Source organism: Euwallacea similis, chromosome 32, assembly GCF_039881205.1.
Source record: "Euwallacea similis isolate ESF13 chromosome 32, ESF131.1, whole genome shotgun sequence".
Taxonomy (NCBI): domain Eukaryota; kingdom Metazoa; phylum Arthropoda; class Insecta; order Coleoptera; family Curculionidae; genus Euwallacea; species Euwallacea similis.
This window is the reverse complement of record NC_089640.1, coordinates 146,487-165,715: the sequence shown is the minus strand read 5'-3', so window position 1 is coordinate 165,715 and position 19,229 is coordinate 146,487.

Below are 19,229 nucleotides of genomic sequence, written 5' to 3'. Positions count from 1 at the left end.
GTGCGAGTGGGATCACGCCACTGTCTGGAAATTTACTATTTGAATATAATGGGGCCAATAAAATCGAAGACAACAATGATAATTTGACAGATGACACGGTGACTTGTCTAGCTTTATTCGGTATTATGTTAATGGCTGCCGCGAGACTTTTGATTTATATTTTATAGTATAAAAACAGTGGATGTTAACTACAGTTAGGCAACGCGCAATTACGTGAATAGGAATGTTAATAAATAAATTTTTAATGGGCGCATGTGTTTAATGAAAAAGTTAATAATTGTTCCATTGAACTTTCACAAATAGGAGCTTACCTCATCACCGCCTCATAAATGGCAATTTAGCAGTGGCAGGAGATAAATATTTTACATCTCACGTTCAACACAGATTAATAGAACCGGGTTCTTTAGCCAGTTTTTCAACAGCATTAAATTGGATTATTAGATGATAATCTAGATTGCCATATTTCAGGGATATATACTTATACGAGACACGGGGCTTTTTGGTCCTAATTTGCATCCGACATTGAATTATGCATGGGTTAGAAACAAAGCTCTCTTTTATAAGCCCTAAGTTAAAGCCGATCAGACGGAAGTCTCTTCTTTGTTTGGGCGATTGCAGTAGAGGTATTGTTTAGGGGAGTGCTCGATGTGACATAATTTCAAATCAACCATCAGAAATTAACGGATTTCATTTTAATCTTAAACTCTGAAAAATTTCCTGAATACCAGGTTTTAATTTCAACACATTCCATGAAAAAAAACAATATGGCAACAGTGTATTTGGCAAATGTTTTTCTTTTGTCAAACTTTGACAGAGTGGAATTCTTATTTAGCATATCAGTGTTGCCAAGTGTAGTTGAAAATCGCGCAGAATATTTCAACGTACTGAGAACGAATTTTTTAAAAGCCCAATGAGATTTCATTCGAATTTAAACGTAAGTATACCCATTAGTAAGAAGCACGTTTCAGGAATATTTTCCTTTCTGCGAGAGACAGGCGCGTACGAGGCGTTGTCATAAAACTGCATCGGTTATAGAACCACGAAAAGCAATTTTAAATCCAGTAGGTATATCCCAGATAATCTCTCCAAATGTGTGCAAGATAATCGTTATCGATTTTAAGTTTTGTCACACATTCAGGATCAAGACAACAAGAGTGAAACGTTTTTGGAAAGGCTGCTTAATGACGCATTCTTGCATTAAATGGCTTTTTTAATTCTTTAAAAAAAATGAACTCAGAATTGAATAAATAGATATGGCAACGTCTCATTTATCTTTTGTTTTAGAAGTTGCACAATCCACGTTGATAGACATCTCGCAGGGACCTGAGTCAACAAGGTTGCCGGATTGATAAAAATATTTGAAGAATAAAGATTCTTATTGAGAAATTTCCTCCCAAGCGGAAATAGATTTATTTAATCGGAATTTCTCGAAAAAATCTTCATTAATTTTAACTCTCACTGCTGGATATCAAAGGGGTACTTGAGGTTTGTGTGAATCTGCAGGTGCTATTACACGTATTTATTCCTCTAAAAAGGTACTAGTTGATCTGGCAATTCGCTGACAAACGCGAACTAAATTGAGAATCCCCAAAGAGTTCTCTCATTTAAATATTTGATGTTCTCATTGACATCCACCCTTGCATGCGATCGACTGATGTCGGTCTTACTCAACTTTCCAACATCAGTCATTATCTGCCCCGTATCATCAAATCCCTTATATTTGTTTTACACATCGTTACACTACAATAGTCTTGGGGATGCGGATTATATCCAGATAGAAGTTTCTTTATCGGCGGATATGCGTCAGCCCCCGCAAGAACCGGACAAAAGGCAGTCATTTTCTGGACAAGATCTGCGGAAATTCATCGTAAAGCCAAATTCTGGCTCTAATTCTCAATAAAAGTTTGTGCTTCAGATAGGTCTGTTTACGTTTGCTTATGCGACAGGGCATCTTTGTTATCAATTTGCTTATTATGGCCCCAATAAAACCGAGCAAGCCAAATAAAAACCTTCCGTGGACAAACTAGATCAAAGGTGTTCAAACAACGCTTGTTTACTGTTATTCCAGGGTGCGGGTAGCTTGCTCTGTAAATATTTTAATAGTAAGTTGGTCTATCGGGGGCTTTAAACACCTACTTTTTCTTTGGTAAATTATCTCCTAGCACACTCAATACCTAACGATGCAACACATAATTGTTGTCGTCATCCCCTAAGTATCTCCCCGTTTTACATTTACCCAAAGCTGTAATGGATGGCGAAGCATTCCTGCAAAAGGGAAAAGTTGCTTGATCCACAGGGATTCGTCACAAGAGACTGTCTGATTGCGGCTTTTCAATCCAGATCCGAAACGCTTGATGACAAGATGAGTATCCGTTTTGGGAGATTTAAATATCTCGAAATTGGGGCCGCCCGCAATTACTGATGCGGCTTTGTCCTCGAGTCTATGGCCATGGCCGTTTCAATTCACCATATTATTTATAAGTTTTTGGAATAACATCAAAGCCGGATTAAATTGCCACTTACTCACCACTCGGGTTATTTGCCTATAGATTTAAGGCGTTATCCCAGGTGTTTCTGATTAAACAACTATCCATCACTCGATCAGGGCCCCAAAAGCTCGCTTTGAGGAGGATTTTGTTACAATTTATGTGCGTGATATTACTCAATTAACCATGTTGGTATCGTAACAACGGTCTTGGGTTTATTTAGTTTTGGTTCACTGTGTAGATTGATGTAACGTATTGGCAAGATCAGGGTTGGATTCTCAGGAGATTCAATAACTAAAGTGCGGATATAATTACCGGAATCGGTACGATTTGAATTTCAATTGTACAAAATCGGATTCATTTATCTCATGTAAACACAGTTCTTTTTTGAACGAGGAAAATCTTCAATATGACACGGTCGAACATTCTGGTGGCCGAGTAATGTGGGATCACTGAAGCCCCTACTTACTAAAAACCTTGGGATTCCTGTTGACCCAACCTGAGGCGACCCGGGACTGTCCCTGAGGGACATAAGCGTCGGAATCGAAAAGGCATGCATGATGGTTTGGATCAGTTGATGCCCTCTTGTACTTAATTGTTAGTCTACTTTTGTTTCGCTCCTATGAATTCACATTTTTCATGGAGCTTTGTAGTCGATTTTTTATTTCTCTTCTTATGTTTTGTGCCGTCGCGTTATGGAAAAACGGATCTTTAATCTCCTTGTACGGCTCATTCCATCCGTTCTTTTTCCTTTACCATTGCGAAGACGGCTTCGCTACAGCGGTCCCATTTTGACTTATTCTCCAGCATTCCGTTAATTAGGGATTCCGAAGCCAATGTAAACATAGTAAAAGTGAGTATTTAACTAAATGGATTTCAATTAAAATTGAAGCAGCAGTCCATCTCATTCTTACCTGCCGCAAGTTATACTACAAAGCGAAACAAAAGATGCCTTATTGTACTCCGAACCATTTATCTTAAACGCGCCATTTAAGCGGGCTTTTCTTCCGAATACGGTTTGAAACGGTTTAAATACTTCGTATTTTCATGATGACCGCTGGCGTCATATACAACTCTTTTTAAACCATTTTAAAAAGCATCCAACACGTGTCTCTGAACCACGTAGGAACAAAACCTGGACTACCCTGAAGTATCAACTGAATATATCGTTTCCGGGTGTCCACATTTATGTGCAATAAAATAATGACGTTGCAGCTCAAATACGATTTGACAGCATGGATTCGTATGGAGAAAAATTTACTTTAATTTGACAAGACGACAATGCGCTTTTGTCAAACCGCCACCTTCTTCTCTAACCCATATGTTTTATAGCCATCCTCGTCTAGTTCATTATACATAGATAAGCTGATCTCTGTTCAACTCATGACGTATTTTGCTATTCAGATATTTGGAGGTTTTACTAGGTTTCCATGGAGAATTTACCTCGATCTGGAAATAAAAATTAAAAGCTTACTAAATGAAGTTTTCACTGTTTTGCAAAACTGAAAAATTGTTACACAAGTGTCCCAATTAATTATGTTTTTACGTTACGGACCGAAGATATAAAAAACCTTTTCATTTTGCCGCAATTTCTGATACATCTGTCAATCCTTACTAAGGGCTTATAAACTATAAACCGCACAAAACCCTCTGCAGAAAATTTCCAAATAACGTCACTACTCTGAACAACACCCCTCACCCTTAATCAAGTTTTGCATGTGCTCATTACGCCGTAAAATGTGATCTCAATACCCCCACATAAGGGTACGGTGCTGGCATCCTGGGAGAGAAAAAGCGAAGGAAACCCGATCCGAAATAATTTCCCAATTTAAATTTAAATGGTGCCCTTACCCCGATGCACGTCTAAGATTACGTCAAATTGGTTAAGATCGGATGGGGATAGGGGTGGGCTCTACGGAGGTAACTTAATATGACCCGCTCTATTATTTGCCCACAAATAGTTGGGATCGTGGGAACGAGGCTGTGCCTACCTACGCCTCTGGAAATTATTTTTTAAACATGTTCCGAGGAACAACTAAATATGTAACACTTTGTCTTTCTGAAATTTCTTAACAAGTGACAAGCGGGGCCCGGTTTAGGTTGATGAATATTCATACCAGAGTTTTTGTAAGCCAACCTCCCACGACATGCTCCTTTCCCATAGCAGGGCCGTGTTAAAGACCGTCATTAATACTTTTGTTAAGATAATTGGTTTAGAGTTACGTGAAGGTATAGTGATGTTAAATGGGTACGACCATTATTCTATCCTTTTGGGTTCTAAACATAGGAATTTCGAAGAGATATATGAAAAACTATTCACAATGAAAAGTCCTTTACTTCTAAAATGTTTTGCTTCATTCGGCAATTGTTTACTCAGGTACACATAATAGGCCACTGGCTATTAGAAGTATTTAAAAATTATCATTTTGAATCTTGCAAAACAGGGGCGTATCTACTCGAAATTTTTCGCAATATTAAAGAGAAAGTTGTCGTTTCTTTCCTGTCGAAACTTATAGAAACGCCAATGACAATTTGTGTGTTGATCCTTTTAAGAGTTATATGTAATTTGGAAGACAAGCATTTTAAACGAGTAGAAACGTACAAGACACAATATCAAGTAAGAATCCGTAGCATCGAAAAACCAGATAAATTCGAAAATTTTCTAAATTGTAAAAGGCTGCATTACGCTAGTGATGTAGAGTCTACTGAGTATCGTACAGGTCCTCTATACTCTGAAAAATGTTGCACTTAATTACAGTAAGGCAGAGGCGTACTGGACGCAATTTTGAGGTGATAACCAGGAACAAAAGAAGAATAAACACGAGACACTTTTTAGAAAATTGCTAGGATCTAAAACATTATGCTACGCCAATGACTACTAAGCACTATAAGCATATCTGCGATGTTCATCCACCCTTAGATTCGCACATGACTCGAGCTTTACTGTAGAAAATCTAATTATTTATTTTTCACCTAAGCCTACTTAAATTAAGTCAAGTATTTCTTAAGTAGTAAAGTAAGACATTCTGATGGAGTAATTTAATGTAATGCAACTATAGTCATGGTAATGGAGATTTCTTTCTTTCCTCAAGCGAATTAATATTTTGGCTATTTTCGCGTAACTAAGATACACTGCCAGTTCTAAATATAAGCCTCAACTGTCTGGAGGAACAGAAAAACGAATGGTATTATAAGCAGGTGTTAAGAGGCCTACTTACCCTTAGATCCGCCACTGAGCCAAGCTTTAGTATTTTTTCTTTTATTTCATTTGAGAAGAATGCCTGACACACAAATAGCGGTTATTGGACCGATGGAATTACACTGTATGATTGCGATGATGATGAATGTGGGTATGTAAAATATATGAAACATTCTAAAAATTCCTCATCCCATCAATGAGATATGAGAGCTAATACGAGTCATGTCATCATTTTAACACGTTGATTTAAGGTAAGTGATTGGTGTGTAATCATTATACCTGAGTTAACTTGTCCTGTTTAAAGCATTTTTATCTATGTTGGTGGTTGTTCGAAGTGGTATTTGTTAACGTTTAGTTTCTTTTTTGTGCCTGAGGTTGACCTTTTATTCAAGTGCATATAGGTGTAACCCAATACTAAAGAAGAGGCCGTTTTGCGTTTATATGTATTTTCTTTGGTTTTATGCTTCTTGGAAAATGGTTCTTTGATAACGATATAGGCATCGTTCCATTCAATTCCGTAACCTTTATCAGGGACATGTTGGCATATGTTTGACTTACGAAATTCTCTATCTTTAGTAGAGTTTTGGTGGTTTTTAATTCTCTTTTATAAGAGTCTAGAAGTTTCCCTGATATAAAATTTCTCACATTCACAAAGAATTTTACATATCACAAAGAGAGAGAGAAAGAGGGGAAAGAAAGGAAGAGAGAGGGAGAGAGAGGGAGAGAGAGGAAGAGAGAGTGAGGGAGAGGGAGGGAAAGTGACGGGGAGGGAGAGAGGGTGAGAGAAAGGGGGGAGAGACAGAAAACATCTCAATCTTTGAGACAGCAGATTTTGTCAAATATTTTAAACACTTTCACATGATAAACAAAGACAAAAAATCTTTCCAAAAAGCGAACTTTTGCAAAAATTGTTTCTCTTTCATCTGTACCAATGAATTTCAACGTGAAATTGACCTTAAATATTATATTAAATAGTAAAATTATTAGCAAAGACATATGTAGTGGCGTAGTTGAGCAGGGTCTAGAAATTTCACTGATTGAAAATTTCTCACGTTCACAATAAATTTTACATGACATTTTTTGTTTGTTAATTTTCGGATTTGCCTTCGTAAGTTTTTAATGTACTGCATGTCTGCCCTAAAAACTGTTCTAACACTGAATTGATTTTCCAATCGTTTGTTTACCAGGTTATTATGTATGGTATAAAAAAGTTTGTGGTTCGTCTATTTTACTTTTACCTCATTTTAAGCTGTTTGAAATTGTGAAAACATTTATCTATAAAAACTAGGATCATTATTTTTGCATGAAACATTTTTATGTATGTTTTTTTTGTATTGAAATTTTGATCATTGCATATTAATTTTGCCTGATCATATAGATATTTTACAATTCTCTTTTTTACCATGATTGGATGGTTGGAATTATAATAAATGCTATGGTTTGTGTGTGTTGGTTTCTGGTAAACAATTGTTTGGAACATTTATAAATTTTCTTGATTAAAATATCTAAAAAAGCGAGCTTTTTCATTTAGTTTTTTCTCAATTGTATATTTTTTAACAGGTTCTTTCGAAATGAAATGACGAAGTTATTCAAATGATTACATATTCATATGGGAGGCAATGGAAAACTCATTCTCCTTCAAGGCTTTTGCGGATAATAATCATTTTGATATTGAAAATAAGTAGTTTTCAAGCTTATTTTCGGCAATTGAAACTGTTTCATCTATCAGAACATTTGTGAATAAACTAAAATCGTGAAAACTTACTAACGTTTGATTTAGTAAGTTTTTCTAAAAAATGACTAGAATTGTTCATATAAGTATTTGTGTTTTGTACTAATAAATTTAGAATGCTTCATAGAAATTTAGACAGTGGTTCTATGAAGAAGTTATTGACATAGGCCTTAGGAGACTTTTTCTTCGTGGATCTTAGGGACCCCATATAAATATGGTGTTTTACTGTTCTGAGGTGCTAATTTATATCTTTCTATATCTGTGAAATTATTCTCATGTCTTTGCGTGTGTTTTGTCTCTTTAATATTTGTGGAAAGTAGGTAAAATGATCACACCAATTACTCGCCTCAAACCATCCTTTTGGGATGAAAACATGACCCATATCAAAAACTTTAATTTCTCAGCAGTTGAGATGAGGGATTTTCTGAGTGTTTCACATATTCACAATTCGTGCACTTTATTGTTCTGTTGTTTTCAGCTTTTCTAAAAATTTTTTCATGTGTCCTAAGGACAGTAACAGATTTGTCACCAAAACGTTAGGGTTTTTGTCCGAGCCTTTAGTAAAGGATGATTGTTATTTTCAGTTAACTTTAACTGAAAATAGTGTGCAATTAAACCACTCCAACAAATCCTACTTGTGTGTAAGACGTTATTTTCAAACAAAATAACAGAAAAAATTAGCTTGTGTGATTGCTAGCGAAGCAGAATATTTAGAGATTTTTTATCCCTATCAGGAATTTGGGGATTTTAGGTTTCTTTAACTAGTATCAAATATCGAATCTATTCGGAAAATAAGGATAATTCTAAAACTTTGTTTCTGAACAAAATAGAAAAAACAATAGCGAATCCGCCTTAAAGCTACAGAACAAATCGGGTATCTCAGGGAAAAGTGACTACTCTAAATATCTTTTCTCTTCTTTGTAAAAAAAACGTTAAAACACGTTAACTTTGATAGGGAGTAAGACATCATTTGGCAAAACATTTGCTTTCGAAATATCATTCCTCTATCCCTGAAAACCACCCCTTTGAAATTTTCAAATCAGAATGAGGAAGAGGAGTTCTGTTATACCTCGTTTAAAAGGTAATTTTATTCTCTACATGGGCAAGCTTTTATTTTTTTATTTTTGTACGTTGCTCTTATAGAAATTAAACAAAAACCAAATAACTTAATTATAACTATTTTCACTGATATTTTATATCTTTTATCTTAAGAAATGTTGAGAGTGACCTTCATTGACTTCCATGCACGTATACAGCTGATCCTCAAAACGTAGTCACACATTATCTAACATTTCTGATGTTATTGACCTGCACTCTTCGACGATTCGAGCACGTAACTTCTCGAGAGAATAAGATTGTACGTCATAGATTTTGGTCTTCAAATGTCCCCATAAGAAGAAATCCAAGGGACTAAGGTCAGGAGATCTTGGAGGCCGCTCCACTGGACCACTCCACCTTTTAGGGAATTCTTCATCTAGAAATTGTCGGACAGCAGCAGTCTAGCGTAGAGGAGCTCCATCCTGCTGAAAAACTAATTCGTATTCTAAGAGGCGGGGATCTTGTTCAGGTATTTCAGTTATCCTGGGAAATATGGCGTTTTATAGACGTTATAGATAGTTTTCTTCATTTAAGTTTCAAGGAATGAAAATGGTCTAGTAATGTGATCACCCAAAATCCCTGCCCAAACGTTCAATTTTTGAGGTTGGTGAGTATAGGTCTTTTGGAACAAACGAAGATTGACGTCACTCCGGTAACAACAATTATGTCTGTTTAATTTATACAAGAGTGACATACAGAAACAAAAAATAAAAACTTGGCTGTGTAAAGAATAAAATTACCTTTCAAACGAGATGTAACACAACCCCTTTTCTGATTTGAATATTCTAAAGGGGTGGTTCCAAGAGTAGAGGGATGATATTTCGAGAACAACTTTTTCGTCAAATGATGTCTCTCTCCCTCTCAAAGTTGAAGGGTTTAGCGGTTTTTTTTTGTAAACAACAGAAAAGATATTCAGGGTGAACACTTTTCACTGAGACACCCTGTATTTACAATAAAACTTCTATAGTCAAGTCAATCAATTATTTTTTAAGTAATTCTATGCAACTCAAGTATTTGTACCTTAAGCATTAAAGTAAGACATTCTGATAGAGGGAATCCCCGTACTAACATTCGGGGAGCAGGGCGCACTACCCCAAATTTCACTTTTTATGTGAAGTAATCGTGGTCACGGCATGGGGAATTTTTCCCAACTTCAAGACGCATTATTATTTTGGTTATTTAAGCACAACTTAGATATACTGCTTGCTCTAAATATAAGTCTCAGCTGTCTGGTAGAACAGAAAAACGAATGGCCCGGCATATGTCTGGCTAATCAATGGGTCGTTCAGAGATTCTTTAGCGTTCGTTATTTCACGGCCCATCTAATCAACCGCACATAAATAACCAGGCATTTTTCCACCCTATCTGCCTGTTTCCAGAAAGATAAAAATCGACCGCGCCACTGTTCGGCTGGTGGTCCTTTTTCCGATTTTTCTTTACAACTCTCTCGAGGAATGTCAGTTCATTATTTTTCTAATTAACTACACGTTTAGCCACCGGATTTAAGAGTTTTAATTAAGGGAGAGAATTTGTGAGTTAAATGAAACACCTTAAATAATGGGATTTTTTTTCTGTGGCGCACGAACAAGAGATTTTTGATGAAGTAGGCACGGTTAAGTTCGTTTTACATTGCAAATTCGCTAGTAATAACATAGTCCGACTCTGTCCTTGGATTCTACTTTGATTCAATAGTTGAGCGGTAATAAATCACCATTAGGAGCATTTTTTAGAGTTAATTGACTAAAAGTTCGGATTTTTAAATGCTAGTTAAGGTAAGTTATTATCTGATCTGAATTTTTACAGTTAGCTAACTGCCTTTTGATGTCTTTTCGGATTTATCTCAAGCCCATCCATATGTTTTCACGCCCAATTAAGAACACGAAAACAACTGTGGGTTTATCTAATTTATTTTAAAGGCAAAATAATTATTATATTTTAATACTCGGATAGATTTTTTGCTTGATTTTAGCATACGAGTGTGCTAGCCGGGAACCCTCTCAATCGTCTGATTTAAATTTACCAAGCTCTAACTGGAAACTTTTTGAGTGCTCTAGGAGCGACGGATGAATCACTTAGAGCTTCGCGAGATGGTGATAAATCAGAGTATGATCGAAGGGATGCTCTTGCTATACAATCAACGCCTAAACAATATATTTCAATTACCCCCAAAGCGGGGCTCCGAACGATGTCACTTTAACTACTTGTTTGTTATTTACAGCTCAACGCATATCCATAAAAGGGGAGAACCAACCCTATTTGCGCCATTGTTTATTTCAGCTTAAAGCTCTTCTGATTATCATTATAGCTCAATTCTTAGCCTCTATCTCTTATTTATAATAAGGCGGTCCCTTTGTTTTCAACTTTACTGTGAAACGTATAGGGAGGTAAAACTCGTTTGGATAGAATTAGGGCAAATTCTGAATGGGAGTTCATCAAGTCGAATGTGATTGGTTTTTTATCAAATATGTTCTTGATTGGAAAATGGGACTAAGTATGGGTTCAGGTTTGGGTGATACATTCCCTCTCTCCAGATTTTTTCTTCAAAGAGTATGTTCACGTCCTCATTTCCCAGCTCTTTTCTAGAATATCGGGCTTATTCGGACAGTTTTCAATGTCGGTCTGAGAGCTTCTAGAAGCTCATCTCAGCTTAGGAAAAATAGATTAGTTTAAATTTGTTCAGATCGATTTTCTCTATCGAAGGTTTTCTTAAAATTCTCTAGAGAATTGACTAGTTTAAACCCTCTAATGGTCTTTCTCTCCGTCATCAGTTTCTCCTTAAAATGTAGAAACGAGATTGACAATGTCGCATTAGAAATTTACCATTGATTCGGGCTTCTTAAAAAATTTTCTAATGTCCAGAGTTTTAAATTTGAAGATTTGCGCACAGACTCTAAGCTTAGGCTCCAAAATAACGCTCATTTAATATTCCCTGAACCCCCATTAATTTCTCCAATTGCGTGATGATTAGCAATATATAATTCAATACTAAAGCTCGCCATATATCTAATATTCCATTAAAGTATTGTCTCATTCAGACTGTTAATAGACCTTTGACGTTCATAAATCATCGTTATTTTCTAGCTTTGCAGCACTATTCTTTCAGTGCTTTATCACTAATCCAGAAAATCGACATAGAAAGCCCTCTTGTACTTAAAAATCGTTCTCTCAATAAGAGTCGCTTACTCCTGTCACATGCAGAAAGCGGGATTTCCCCAGCAACTTAAAGTATTTGTTCGCCTCTTCCCGGTAAAGAAGAGCGGTCTCGGATGGGCGGATTTGAATCCACTTTAGGGATTAAGGTCCTAAATACACTACACTCCAACCGCATTTGAAAACCGTTGATTTTTTTCTATTATTTAAATCCCTCACAGCCGAGCTTTCATCCGAGTTTTACAAAACAATGAGGTCTGATTACCGGGGTTCTGTTCATGGCAGAAATCTCACATTATAAACCGGAGTAACAGATTAATAACTCAGGTCTTCGTGTTGGCTCATCGGTAACCGTAAAAAGTGTTTTATCTAAAGCAGAGTAATAAATACAAAATAATGTACATTTGCCATTACATCTGGGATATCTGGCTCAGTGGAAGTGTTAACATAAATTTACTCTAGAACAGCTCTTAAATAGATAACCCTCTTGAAAGCCGTTGAAGACTTAAAACCATCCGGTTTAAAAATTGACTGTTTTCGGCAGTATTTCTCGGGAAACTCTCTAGTTTTCATTCAGAAATTATTTTTACAACCGTCTTTGTGTGTTGCTCTTTAGGAGTAAAGACACTTCACGGGAAAAATTACTGTTGCTGATCCAAGCTGATGTTGGTGGAAGGTCAATTAAATTCTGCAATGACTTCTTGCCGGAAAAAGAGCGATATGTTTCTGCCTGCAGAAACGTCCTCCCTTTCATTTACCCCATGGGGCGACCGATATTAGAAAAAATCGCTTTCTATCAATCAACATTTAAATCGGGGAGAACTTCCGGCAGAATGAGGCTTTTATATGGGGCGAGATTGTTCGAGATGCCCTAAAGAGTCTAGAAGAAATAGTCAATATCAGGAACTAAGAGAACTAGAAATTCTGCATGTTAAATTTAATCTGCGTAAACTGTTAGTTAAAATTAACTATTCACCCTTCACTAAGGAATAAAAATATATACAGGGTGTTTTAGAATAAGTCTGTTGTCTGCTTACATTAAATTACTGTGCTTAAAATAAGAAATAAAGTTCATACGAACATGAGTCCGTTTTCGCTTTCTGTGTAAAATACGAGGTGATGAAAAATTATTTTTTTAGTCTTTTCCAAATGAGTCGGTTCCGGCATTAAATATTTTTATGAGAATCGGTGAGCGTAAAACATGTATGGAGACGCATCTTTTAAGTGGAATAAAATGTTTTTTATTTCACCAGTGGCGTCCTCATTAATGTGATTCCGAACATTTAAAATTAAAAATAAGATACGCCACCGGTTTACAAAAAGTATATATATAAGTTTCTGAATGTTTCATATTTCTGTAAAAAAAAGAATCTTGAATATTTCTTTTAATGTTAACCGTTTTCATGGAAAAAAATAAAACGCAACGATCTGCAACCGAGAAATCGCGTAATCCATTCGTTTAACACAAGAAAAAGTACACCAAGAATTTACCAGGAATTTTTCAAATAGTGCACCATAATATGCGAAAAAGAGCAGAGGCACGCATTCTTGCAAGTGGAGGATGAACAGCATGAGAATCTCAGAAACGGTAATAAATATAAAATCGCTTAAATCGGGAAAATGTTGCGCAATTCAAAGCAAATTGATAAGTTGTTTTTAAATGGGGTAAATTCCAACTGGTTAGTAACCGAAGATGTCCGGAAAAAAACGAATTTGGCGGTTTTTGATTTTTGTAAATAACTCTTATACGGTTACAGTTGGAGAATTGAAAGTTTTACGTTATTAAGATACTTCTTTGAGAACTTCTTAGCCATGTTGCCAATTTTCTTGTTAAGTCCTTATTTTTAAAGATAAATTGTTAAACTATTGATTTTTATAATGGCGTAATATCGAATATTTAAAATCGTCATAAAAGTTCCTTTTCAGCTATGTGTTATATTTGGTATTTCTCTCAGAAACCCTACGAATAATAGCTATTAAAACATTTTTTGATAAGCTAGGTATAATTTTAACTAATAGCGATAGTACACATTAAATAAATGAAAGATACGAGTTCGATTAAATTGAGGTAAGTTGCGCAATTTGGAGTTTAAGAAAATGCCGTTTTAAAATTTAAAAAAATGCTTTTCGGAGGTATTCGAAAAAACTAAAATTATGGAAAAGTTGTTATTTTTTGCTTAGCTCAATTGGCGAGATAATTCAAAATGATTGAAGCTCCACCACTGAAATTTTTCCTCGTCTACAACGTGGTGATGTATCGGAAAAAATCCTTACGAAAAGAGAACTTTTTCAAAAGTTATTTCTAATAGGTTATAATAGGTAAAATATCCAATCTATATATATCTAATAGGTTAAAGTTATATCTATAATAGGCCATCTGCGCCGATGAGTTTTGATGTAAAACTGACCTTAAATAATAGACTCAATAGTAAAATTATTAACAAACACACAGGATATAGTTGAGCTACAATTGTCGATACGAGAAACTATATCTTTAGATCCTTAGAGAATCGAACTGTTTTGGCAACTCGATGGCGGTTTACTTTCGTTTACTAATCTTATGTGCCGCATTGTATTTTTAACAATAAATCGAATATAGAGGCAAACCCGCGTCGGCTGTCATTAGCGCAAGAAGGTCTTTGTAACACATTTTTGACAAATGACAATTTGTGTTTCCCGATATTAAAATTGCCAAAGGCAAAAACGCGCGGTGATAAAACACCTTGATTGATATCCTTCTACACCGCAACAAAAATCCAGAAAAGCCCCAGGTAACGCTTCAACTCGGCGAAATGATTAGATCATCGTTCATGTCAGCACTAAACGATGCGATGGCAGCTCTTCCACAATGCTGGATTTATGAAGGCTCATTAACATAACGCGACCCGAAAAGAACAATGAATTCGCTGGCGAAACTGCCGGGACCAGAAAAAGCCCGATATTTCATCGATGCGCCATCGGCTTGACAAATGTGAGTGCCAATGCCACTCGCATTAGCCCGACCCCAACCTCAAATCACTTTCGATTCTTCTTGTTTTGCGGAGTTTTGTTAGTAAAAGTTTCCAGAAAAATTGCGGAAATTTCGTCCGTTAACCTACATCCCTTTGCCTCCCCAACACTAACTTATTCATCCCTTAATTTCGGCCGTGGGTTGCAGTTCCGGATATGCTCCTCATAAACATTTAAGCAGTCATATCCCTCGATTTCCCTGGGCCTATCGAAGGTAAATTAAACATTCATTCGCATCTTCGGGTTTAGCGGAGTCGATTTATAAAAAGGTTTGACTTGATATTCGTAAACGAATGCGAAGCTAAAGGCCTGTCAAATGCAACGCCAACAGGCCGCGTGCCATGGATATATGCAACTGATATACTGGCACACGTGCCAATTAATGAGCTGTATCAGACCGGTGGAACATAAAATTAAATAAATAGTTAAACACACAAAACGCATCTGCCGTTGGCAGGACTTGATAAATGGACTGCTTGATGGTCATTCCTGTGTCAGCAGAAGTTTAAATTCTGCACCTTCAAAGCTACACATCCTGCTAGACGAAACGTTGAATGCGCCCGGAAATATGAATGTGGGAACACTTTTTCATAATATCATTCAAGAAGATGAAATCAATTTGGCAGTGTCGTGATTAAGCCATAAAGCTAGTCTACGCGACCAACAAAACAAGTCCACTTAATCTGGACAGCTTTACTGCCAATATACGGTATGTTCATAGATAGAGGGCCCAAAAGGACAAATGGACAAAAAGTGTCGTTTTCCGACAAAAAGTCATTCTTGATAAAAGTCTCTGCTTTTTGAAAAAATGCGATTTACGAAGATAACTTTGAGCTTTTTTATACAGGGTGTCCAAGAACTACGAACATATGAAATACTATCAAGAGTAATCTAGCTTTATTTCTCATTTTGGAACGAAATGGTAAATGAAAAACAGATTTCAAATCCTATCCAAAGTTTTCATACAAAATTCCATTATTCCAAAATAGTTTATAAATAATTCGAAATAAAAGTTAGTAGATATTACTTATTCAAACACACCTCCCCCGCATTCGACGCATTTCTCCAATTTAATATTGTGACATTTGTTTATCATGCTTGTTGTGAATATGTACGTGAAATGAGGTGAAAAAGATAAAATTAGAAATTGTTTGAATTTTAAAAGAAAAATAAAACATGGAATACTCAGTTAAAATTTTGTATGTAAACTTTGGGTAGGATTTGAAATCTGGTTTTCACTTATCATTTTGCTTCAAAATGAGAAATAAAACTAGTTTACTCTTGATAGTATTTCATGTGTTTGTAGTTTTTGGACACCCTGTTTAAAAAAGTTCAAAATTATCTTCATAAATCGTATTTTTTCAAGAAGCAGAGACATTTATCAAGAATGACTTTTTGTCAAAAAACGACATTTTTTGTCCATTTGTCCTCTTGGGCCTTCTTTCTATAGACACACTGTAGACAAAAGGTATTGGCTTACAATTTTAAGGAACATAATAATAAAATATAAAATACAAATATTTAAAAAAATATATATAAAAATGATTTCGGCAGAAAGAGGCTATCGGATGAGAAGATTTACATTCAACATAAATAATAATTCAAAAATGTAAATAAAAGAAAAAAATATATCTGGAAATGTTCCAATAGAGTCGTTGAAGGAAAAGGAAGCGGGACCTAGTTCGCTTGGTAAGCCAGAGTTCAGAATCGTCCAGTTGTGACGATTTTGTGTCCATCTTGTCTGAATTTGTTACGGCCTTTCAGTTATTCTTGTCAGGTGTATGAGTTCATCTACTAATTAGTTAGGTGCCTTATCTTTATAATCAGTTTTAGTGCAACCTGTTCAGTTGCTTATATGTTTTGTTTCGTTTTTTTCGTTGCATTTGCCCTCAGCATATGTCCGTAGGCCAGCAATGCTCTGCAGATAGACTTGTATATTTTAGCTTACCGTTTACGTGCTGGCAAATAAAACGTGATTTTTTGATAGAAAGTATTAAGACGAAAACGAAGCTTAAAAAGTCAAATCCAAAATCAATAAAAAAATTCACTACCCAATTTCAGTTTCTCATCTTGGAACGTTTCCTTTAAAGCGGCATACCTCTTAAACAGTTCATCCTACGATAATTTATAAAGAATACCTTTTATGTGTAATTTTAGACAAGAAATCACATTCTGATGTCAAATTGTCATAAAAGTTAAACGATACATGAATATGTTAAACAAACGTAGCTCCTCCACTGGTTCCGCAGTCCATTTCGTATTTCATGTGGGCCACCTTCAAAGGGCCGTAGCTCACTTAGGAGGCTTTTACAGACTCACGTTTATACCAACTTTTTTTCATATTTTCAAATATAAAATCAGTCCTTAAAATATGTCCCCTTATTTAATTTACACCCTATATACATATGTATGTGTATATGCAGAGTATTCCTAAATATTATGTACATACGAAAGGAGGTACTTGTTTAGCTTATTTCATGACTAAAAGTTTATATAAACATAGGTCCGCATACGCTTCGTTACTCATCTACAGGGTGTTCAAATTAAAAAAATCAGTTTTTTCTTTATAGCTCCCGAAGTTTTTGAGATATTTAGCTAAAATTTGGAATATAATTTAACTGTAGGACTTACACCATTGAGCATATTAAATGGTTTTGATAATCTACAGGGTGATATCTTTTTAGTGGTCATGCCCTCTTTTCTCCCCTAAACTTTTCGCGGTGCGTCACAGGTAAAATCAAAAATGCAAAATGACTTTTATATTTTGTTTAAAAACTTTTTGATTTTTTTGTACTTTTTTCGTATCTACGTCGGTTATCGAGAAAGAAATTATTTTTTGCAATTCGCCAGATGAAATTAAAATGTTTAAAATGAGTGTGAAAGAAGGGTAGTAAGTTCTGACTATTTTGTAAATTTTTTATTTTTATTAATTTTGACAGTTCACATTTGAAATCGTAACTTATGTCTGCATATCTCATATTTAAGTTATGGCCCCTTAGGTACCTTGACTTAAACAGCATAGATTTTTCCTTATGGAGGCAACTAAAGTCTTTAGTGTACATAACATCAGTGAATACCGTTGATAAGTTAAGAACTCGAATATTAGATGCATTTGAAAGAAATACTTCGGGAGTATTCCAAAATGACTGCCATTTGATTTTATGCATTTTCTTGCTCTCAGCGAAAGTCGGATTATTGTCTTTCGTATAATGTCGGGATTATTTCTAATCGTCACATAGCATTTTTATAAAATGCACTACCTTTTCTTCTCAAAAATAATAATATCCGAAGTATATGGTGTCAACATGATGGAGCGCCATCTCATTCTACAGGAGCAATTACAGAATTTTTGAATGCTCATTAGGAAAACCTGGATGAACGGAATGGAAAAAATGAATTAAACGTTGTGGTCTGCATATGTTACACGGCCTGCTAGATCGCCAGATTTTAATTAATTGGATTATTACTTTGGGGACATTTAAAGTTTGAGATTTATAAACAAAAGATAAACACAAGAGAGGAGCTCCTTCAAAGAATAAACGACTGCTGTGTGACAATTAGAAATAATCCCAACATTATACAAAAGACAATAAGGCAACTTTCGCTCAGAGCAAAAAAATGCATATAAGCAAATGGCAGTAATTTTGAATACCTCTCGTAACTGTTTTTTTGTTGTGTTGTAATTGTTATTATCTAAGTTAATTTTTCGTTATTACGATACAAAGATAGTGTTTATTTCGAACAATTATTAAAAATGTTTAATTTTTTCAAAAAATGTTTTGTTATTGAGACAAAATGATACGTTTGGGAATTATGAAACGATATATGGGTCAATTTGAACCATGGTGAAGTACTCTAAACCCTGGTAGCGTATGTACAGTTGACTCTGAAACACCTTGTATTATACATATACAGGGTGGCGCACTTCACCTCCCGTCTCCTATAGCTCGGTTATCATTGACAGTAGGATTTCGATATTTTGTATACTTTACCTGTGTCTTAGGACGTACTCCAGGAAAATATTTCTAATTATACAGGGTGTCCCAAAAAAGTGTGACGATACCGAACTTTTTTTTTTTTAATGGAACACCCTATTTTTTTTTCACATTTAAATGTTTTCTATGATTGTGTACATATTCCTAAAATTTTGTTAAGATCGGTTAAATAATACCAGCGAAAAAAATTAAAAACTGAAAAAAATTACATTTGCGCTTCTAGCTTGAAAAAATAATAAAAAATAGAAATAATGTCTATGTAAAGAAACTACTCAAGATGCTTATTAAGCATGGTTTAATAGTTTTATTAAAAAAGTTTCGACGATCGATATTGTACAGAGTCTTCAAAATTTAGCGTCACATTTTTCAAACTTCAAAGTGTTTTATTTTTCTTATTTTAAATTGGGACCCCCGTATATTTTAATTTAGTTCGATGCAGAATTCAAAAACAAACATTTTTCGAATTATATGTCTGTCGCAATTCCTAACACTTCAAGAGTTGTTCGCGGAAAACCATTCCAATAGTAATTAAATTGATTAAAAAACTACGGTTGCTATGA